This window comes from Miniopterus natalensis, chromosome X, assembly GCF_054644295.1.
Source record: "Miniopterus natalensis isolate mMinNat1 chromosome X, mMinNat1.hap1, whole genome shotgun sequence".
NCBI lineage: Eukaryota > Metazoa > Chordata > Mammalia > Chiroptera > Miniopteridae > Miniopterus > Miniopterus natalensis.
The window spans coordinates 76,799,297-76,808,142 of record NC_142103.1 but is presented as its reverse complement, the minus strand read 5'-3'; the positions used below and the strand labels follow the sequence as shown (position 1 = coordinate 76,808,142).

At 40.4% G+C, this 8,846-nt stretch overlaps 1 pseudogene; it reads left to right on the top strand.

The window, feature by feature from the left end:
* The first annotated feature begins 375 nt into the window (after positions 1-375).
* On the top strand, positions 376-1,415 carry LOC107541455 (elongation factor 1-alpha 1 pseudogene; annotated as a pseudogene).
* Positions 1,416-8,846: the final 7,431 nt, after the last annotated feature.

The window sequence follows — 8,846 nt, the reverse complement described above, 5'->3', positions numbered from 1 at the left end:
TCAGTATTGCTTTTTCACAATGGGTTTACCACCAGTACACAGGTGTTGTGAAAACCACCACTAAATCTAAGCTAAATGGCAGAAGAAAAGACTCATATCAAATCATGGTCATTGAACATGTAGATTTGGGCAAGTCCACCATTACTGGCCATCTGATCTACAAATGTGGTAGGATCAACAAAAGAACCACTGAAAAATTTTAGAAGGAGGTTGCTAATATGGGAAAGGGCTCCATCAAGTATGCCTGAGTCTTGGATAAACTAAAAGCCAACTGTGAGCGTGGTATCACCACTGATATTTCCCTGTGGAAACCGGAGACCAGCAAGTATTATGAGACCATCATTGATGCCCCAGGATAGAGACTTTATCAAAAACATGACTATAGGCATATCTCAGGCTAACTGTGCTGTCCTGATTGTTGCTACTGGTGTTGCTAAATTTGAAGTAGGTGTCTCCAAGAATGACAGACCCCCTCTGTTTTACACACTGGGTGTAAAACAACTGATTGTTGGTTCTAACAAAGTGTATTTCACTGAACTGCCCTACAGCCAGAAGAGATACAAGAAAATTGTTAAAGAAGTCAGCACCTACATTTAAAAAATGGCTACAGCCCTGACATAGTAGCATCTGTGCCAATTTCTTATTGGAATGGTGACAACATTAACATGTTTTGGTTCAAGGGATGGAAAGTCACTTGTAAGGATGGCAATGCCACTGAAACCATGCTGCTTGAAGCTCTGGATTTCATCCTGCCACTAACTCATCTGACTGACAAGCTCTGTGTCTGCCCCTTCAGGACATCTACAGAACTGGTGGTATTGGTAGTGTTCCTATAGGCTGAGTGGAGACTGGTGTCCTCAAACTCAGTATGGTTTTTGCTCCAGTGAACGTTACAACTGAAGAAAAGTTTATTGAAATGCACCATGAAGTTTTGAGTAAAAATTTCCTGGTGGGCTTCCATGTCAAAAATGTGTCTGTAAAAGGTGTTTGTCATGACAATGTGGCTGGTGACAGCAAAAATGACCCACCAATGGAAGCAGCTGGCTTCCTGACTCAGGTAATTATCCTGAATCATCCAGGCCAAATCAGTGCCAGATATACACCTGTGCTGGATTGTCATAAAACTCACATGACTTGCAAATTTGCTGAGCTGAAGGAGAAAACTGATTATCATTCTGGGTAAGAGCTAGAGGAAGGCCAAAGTTTTTAAATCTGATGATACTGCCATCATTGATATGGTTCCTGGCAAGCCCATGTGTGTTAAGAGCTTCTCTCACTATCTTCTTCTGGACCATTTTGCTGTTTGTGACATGAGACAGATAGTTTTTGTGGGTGTCATCAAAGCAGTGGACAAGAAGACAGCTGGAGCTGGCAAAGTCACCAAGTCTGCCCAGAAAGCTCAGAAGGTTAAATGAATATTACAACCAATACTGCCAGGCCAATCTTAACTAGTGGTGGAAGAATGGTCTCAGAACTGTTTGTTTCAACTGGCTATTTAAGTTTAACAGTTAAAGACTGGTTAATGATTACAGTGGATTGTAAGTTCTTCAGAAAGGAAAGGAGAATGTTTTTTGTGTACGATTTGTTTTTTTGTGTGGTAGTTTTTAAGTTGTTCATTTTTAAGATCAGTACTTTTTAATGGAAACAACTTGACCAAAAATCTGTCACAGAATTTCGAGACCCATTAAAACAAAGTTTAAGGAGAGAAAAAATTGCTTAAGTATTTAATTGGAAATGACTTTAGCTATTCTTTTCTAAGTTTCTAAATCTAAGCCCCATATCAATAATTAACTATATGTTTTCTTCATTTTCAGATCCTTTATTTTCTCTTTCCTTCTCTATCTTTCTTCCTTCTTTCTGTACCCTCAGGCCACCACCATACTTTGGACATCCCACTAATGTTGGAACCTGAGAAAGAATGAGCTTGAGTTCCTCAAGGGAGAGTTGAGAGATGTCAAGGGTACCTGAGCCTCTTATAAGATACTCTTGCAGAAAGTTTGGTGAAAAGAATTAGTTGGCTAGAATTAGCCTTGGGTTTGACACATTTCCAACATCTGTGCTTTTCCTGGTTGTCATTAGCATAAGTATTTGAGAATCAACAACTGAAAGAATTCAAAAAATGCATTGACTGAAGATTTTTGTCACAGACACTTCATTTCCATTGGCATCTTTCACTTTTTAAAAAGTCTCTCATTTCAAATAGGACTTTTTACTTCATTCTATTGAATTTCAATTATGCTCAAGCCCTGTTAGAAAAACACAAAGATGGGTAGAACAGAGATCCTGACTCTTACAGCTGAAAACCATGCAAGGAGAGAAGATTCAAGCTGGCCAAAAGCTAAATAAGAACAGGCGGCTAAAATAATAGTAAAAGAAAACATTAAACAAGAAAAGATCCACACAGGCTCCATTTAATTTTTAGGCTACCATTACATACAGGTTACCATTACATACAGAGTATGCCAAAGGAGGTCTGAGGAAAGAGGAATGCCTTGGGGGTTGTGGTCATGAGAGGATGCAAGGATGAAGAGAGGAGTACAGATCAGAGATGCATCTGGAAGAATTTGGAAGACAGAGTTGCAGGGGAAGGTATTTTAGGTGGAGCATATATGGGCAAATAGGGCCTCCATGTGAGGGTATGCAATGCACAACTCAAGGGGTTGTCATTTACATCATATTCTCTATTCAGAATACAATCTGTGTGGTAATTGGTGTCAATTCTGGGGTAAATGTCTAAGAGATATCCAATAAAGAACCTCTTGTGGAGATAAATAGTAAACTTGCTATCACAATGTAAGTCCTCAGATGGCTGGGACTGGGTCTTTTGTCTTTAAGTCATCAGAGCTTTGCACAGCTTCTGCCACATATTAAGTAATTGATACATGTTTCCCAAATGAATGAAGTATAACTCAGTCTTGTCCAAACCGTACCAGTTTGTACAAATGAAGGTGAAGTCACAGTGTGAGGATATTTCATATTTACTTGATAACTGGATAATATTGGGCCTCAGTCCCAGAACTGTTCCCCTCCCAAGTCATTTCAGTTACTTCTAGGGCTATAAGGGGTGTTTTACATGTGCTGTGCACTGTTCTCTCTTATTTTTCCATTCAGGTCTGTATCCAGTGTTTTCAAAGGAGCAGCACCACAGTCATGCCCATTCTGCAGAGTTGCCATCCCCTCTGTGAGTATGATGTATCTGCCCAGGTATTTATCTGTAGTGAAACAAAAGCTGCTATAGTGGAAGCCAGGGTGGTGTCATGGTCCCTCCTGACTCTTGGGTTGAAGCCTTATTAATTCTATGGTGAAATAAGAAGAATGGCCTTCTGCCTTCCAGGGTCATACATGCACACATGAAGCTACATTGCACATCTCATGTCTGACACAACTCTCTTTAAAACAATGTCTTCAGCTTCTGCCTGTTCCGACACTAAACAGAAGATGGACACCATGCAGCTTTTTCTACCCACCATCCTCATCTTTCTGCTCTTGCAAAAGAATACACATTGGAAAGTGTTGGGGGGGGCTATGTGAGAACATAAAATATTTATCTTTATCTGGAGCAAAAAGTATGTCCAGGTGAACAGGGTGAAAAGTTGGCCCCAAGGGAGACAGAATTTAACAGTGAGAATAGATGAGTATGAATCCATAAACACTAGTGGAAAACCACTTAAAAGTTATTTGAGGAAGAACCTCACATATGTAGTTGTAGCCTTAAGTATGGAGAAAAACATCATTATGATTGGTTAAAGATGAAACAAAAGTTTAGGTAGAATAAGACAGTGGAGTTACACAGACCTAGATTTTAGTTTCAGTGACATTGGTTAAGTCACTTAAACTTAGGCACTCTTAGTTTTCTTTTTTATTTTATTTTTGTTTAAAACATTACAGACAGAGAAACAAGATGGCAGCATAGGGAACATCTGCACCCGCTGCCTCCCGCAACCACATCAAAATTACAACTAAAATACAGAACCACCATCACTCAGAACCTCCAGAAATCTGGCTGAACGGAAGCCCTACAGCCAGGGAACTGAAGAAGCACCGAGACTGGTAGGAGGGGTGCAGATGCGGGTGGATCTGGGCTGAATTCTGGATATGCGGCCACGGTCCTACACCCGGTGCCGCAGTTTAAACCCGGGAGGACAACTCCGCAGGGGAGGTTTCCCGGAGGAGGTAGGGGTTCCAGCACCACACCAGGCTCCCAACCTAGGGCTCCAGGCCAGGAAGAGATGTCCCCAGAACTTTTGGCTGTGAAAACCAGAGGGGACTGTCGCTGAGGGTCGGGGAGGCTGCGGGAGCCCCAGGCAGCTCCTCTTAAGGGGCCCACACACGGACTCACTCAGACGTGCTCCCTCTGAGCCCCAGCACCGGGCAGCAGCCTGAAAGGAACCTGGGACACTTGGGGAGGAATTAACCTGCCTGAAATCCAGGCGGAGGTGGAGGGGCAGCTTTCTACCAGACAGAAGAGCTGGCAGAGGCCATTGCTTTCTTGGTGAGCCCTCCCCCCACACAGCCAGCAGGCAGGTGCCATATTTGAATCACCAGAACCTGACTCACACTTTTGGCCCCACTCCGGTGATTCCCAGAGGCCCCGCCCCTCCCCACCTGCAGGTTCATCCAGGCCATTTCCAGTGGCTTTTCTGTGCAAGTGGCCTCTCGAGCCTTATGCTTAAGACTTTCCTACAAAAATCATACGATCATATCAATAGATGCAGAAAAAGCATTCGACAAAATCCAGCACCCATTTCTGATAAAAACTCTCAGCAAAGTGGGAATAAAGGGATCATACCTCAACATAATAAAGGCCATATATGACAAACTGAGAGCCAACATCACACTCAATGGGCAAAACCTAAAACCATTTCCATTAAAAACACGAACAAGAAAGGGATGTCCACTTTTACCACTCTTATTCAACATAATACTGGAAGTCCTCGCCATAGCCATCAGACAGGAAGAAAACATAAAAGGTATCCAAATTGGAAAGGAGGAAGGAAAACTGTCATTATTTACAGATGACATGATATTGAACATAGAAAACCCTAAAGACTCAATCAAAGTACTACTCGATTTGATAAATGAATTTGGCAAGGTAGCTGGATACAAAATCAACATCTGGAAATCAATGGCATTCTTATACACCAACAATGAACTTTCAGAGAGAGAAACTAAAAAAGCAATACCATTTACCATTGCAACTAAAAAAATAAGACACCTAGGAATAAACTTAACCAAGGATGTAAAAGACCTGTACTCAGAAAACTACAGACACTGAAAAAAGAAATAGAAGAAGATTTAAACAAGTGGAAGAATATACCATGCTCATGCATTGGAAGCTTAATATCATTAAAATGTCCATACTACCCAAAGCAATTTATAAATTCAATGCAATTCCTATTAAAATACCAACAGCATATTTCACAGATCTAGAACAAACATTTAGAAAATTTATATGGAACCAAAAAAGACCCTGAATAGCTGCAGCCATCTTGAGAAAAAAGAACAGAGTGGGAGGGATCACATTACCAGACTTCAAACTGTATTACAAAGCCACTGTAATCAAAACAGCCTGGTATTGGTACAACAACAAGCATATAGATCAATGGAACAGAACAGAGACCCCAGAAATAGACCCACACCATTATGGTCAGTTAATATTTGACAAAGAAGGAAAGAGTATCCAGTGGAGTAAAGACATTCTCCTCAATAAGTGGTGCTGGGAAAATTGAACAGATGCATACAAAAAAATGAAACTAGACCACCAACTTTCACCACACACAAAAATAAACTCAAAATGGATAAAAGACTTAAATGTAAGTCATGGAACCATAAAAATCCTGGAAGAAAACATAGGCAGTAAAGTCACAGACATCCCACATAGTGGACTTTTCACTGAGACATCTCCTAGGGCAAGAAAAACAAAATACAAAATAAAAATATGGGACTACATCAAACTAAAAAGCTTCTGCACAGCAAAAGAAAACAGCCTCAAATTACAAAGGAACCCCATGGTCTGGGAAAACATTTGCCAAGGATGTATTTGATATGGGGCTAATTTCCGAAGTGTACAAAGAACTCATATTACTCAGGAGGGGAAGACAAAACAACCCAATTAAGAAATGGGCAAAGGACTTGAAAAGACACTTCTCCAAAGAAGACATATGGATGGCCAAGAGACACAAGAGAAAATGCTCAAAGTCGCTGATCATCAGAGAGATGCAAATTAAAGCCACAATGAGGTATCACTTCACACCTGTAAGAATGGCTGCCATCAACAAATCAGCAAACGACATGTGCTGGCAAGGATGTGGAGAAAGGGGAACCCTAGTACATTGCTGGTGGGAATGCAGACTGGTGCAGCCACTATGGAAAACAGTATGGAGGTTCCTCAAAAAATTAAAAATGGAGCTGCTTTTTGACCCAGTGATTCCACTCCTAGGAATGTATCCTAAGAATCTTGAAACATTAATCAGAAAGAATATATGTACCCCGATGTTTATAGCAGCACAGTTTACAATAGCTAAGATCTGGAAACAGCCCAAGTGCCCATCAGTAGATGAGTGGATAAAAAAGCTGTGGGACATATACACCAAGGAATACTACGCAGCTGTAAAGAAGAAGAATCTCATACCCTTTGGGACAGTATGGATGGACCTGGAGAAAATTATGTAAGTGAAATAAGCTAGGCAGAGAAAGACAAACATCGCTTGATCTTGCTTATACATGGAATCTAAAGAACTTAATAAACTGATGAACAGAATAGATTCAATGACATGGAAGCATAGATGAGACTGAAGAATGTCAGAGGGATGGAAGAGAGTGGGTGGGGGGAAGAGAGTAACCAAAGAATGTATATGCATATATGCACAACTCAAGGACATGGACAATAGTGGGGAGAGGGACTGGGGAGGGGGAGGGGATGGGGTGGAATGGGTCATTGGGGAGAAAAAGGGACATCTGTAATATTTTAAACAAAAATAAAATTAAAAAATTTAAAAAAATATATTACGGATGTTCCTTTTTCTCCACGATGATCCATTCCATGCGGTCCCATGGCTATAGGTTTGTAATACATGGCCTTTATTATTTGAGGTATTATCCCTCTATTCGCAGTTTGCTGAGAGTTTTTGTGAGAAATGGGTGCTGGATTTTGTTGAATGCTTTTTCTGCATCTATTGTTATGATCATATGATTTTTGTCCTTCATTTTGTTTATGTGATGTAGCACATTTATTGATTTGCGGATATTGTACCAGCCTTTCATCCCCAGGATAAATACCACTTGGTCGTGGTGTATGATCTGTTTAATGTATTGTTGAATGTGGTTTGCTAATATGGTCTTTATTTTGAACTCTATTTTGTCTGAAATAACTATTGCTACTCCAGCTTTCTTTTCCTTTCCATTTGCATGGGATATTTTATTCCATCCCTTCACTTTTAGCTTGTGTGAGTCTTTTGCTCTCAGGTGGTTCTTTTGTAGACAGCAAATATCTGGGTCCTGTTTTCTGATCCATTCAGCTACTCTATGTCTCTTGATTGGACCATTTATTCTGTCTACATTTAAGGTTACTATTGATATAAACTTATTTAATGTCATTTTTCCTCTTTATGCTGATATACTTTTCTCTCACTATTCCTTCTTTTTCTTAGAGGAGCCCTTTTAGCATTTCTTGCAATGCTGGTTTGGTGGTACTGAACTCCTTTAGCCTTTGTTTGCCTGGGAAGCTCTTTATTTCACCTTTAATTTTAAATGATAGCCTTGCTGGATAAAGCAATCTTGGTTGCATGTTCCTGCTTTTCATTACTTTAAGAACTTCATGCCACTGCTTTCTGGCCTGAAGAGTTTTTGTTGAGAAATCAACTGTTAGCCTTATGGAGGTTCCCTTGTAGGTCACTGCTTGTCTCTCTCTTGCAGCCCTTAATATTTTCTCTTTGTCCTTGACATTTGCCATTTTAATTATGATGTGCCTTGGAGTGGGTCTCTTTGGGCCCCTCTTGTTTGGAACCCTCTGTGCTTCCTGAACTTGTGTGGCTTTCTCCCTTGTCAGCCTAGGGAAGTTTTCTGTCATTATTTCCTCCACCAAGTTCTCTACCCCTTGCTCTCTTTCCTCCCCTTCTGGTTCTCCTATAATTCGAATGTTGTTTCAGTTCATGTTGTCCCAATGCTCCCTTAGAGTGTCCTCATGCTTTTCATGTGTTTTTTTCTTTTTGCTGCTCTGATTGAGTGATTTTTTCCACCTTGTCTTCTAAGTCACTTATTCTTTCCTCTGCTTCATTGAGCCTACTTTTAATTACTTCCAGTGTATTCTTGATATCAGATACAGCATTCTTTATTTCTGTCTGATTTTTGTTTATGTTATGTATCTCTTTTTTCATGTTTTCCCTAAAGTCCTCGATCTTATCCTCTATTGCCTTGTTTTTTTCTCAATAATTTCCTTCAACATCTTCATCATCAATACTCTGAACTCTATTTCTGATAACTTGCTTAACTCCATCTCCTCAAAGACTTTTTCTGGCGATGTTTCTTTTTCTTTAATTTGGGGGTTGTTTCTTTGTCCCCCCATTTTGGTAGGTCTTAGTGTTTGTATCTATATATTAGATATATTTGCTGTCTCCTAGTCTTGTGGGATGCGATTTTGTCTTGTGGGTCCAGTGGAACCCAAAGGGGTGTTTTCCGTATACTGCTGAGCTCTTTGCTCTATGCCTGTCCCTTTTGTGGGTGTCCCTTTTGTGGTTTATTTATGTTCTCTTGTTATGTTTGGGTCTAGATTGTCATTGACCAGTCCTTGGGATGCCTCTCCTCTCAGGTTTACTAACTGTGTGTCTGAACCCCATCCTCATCATGTA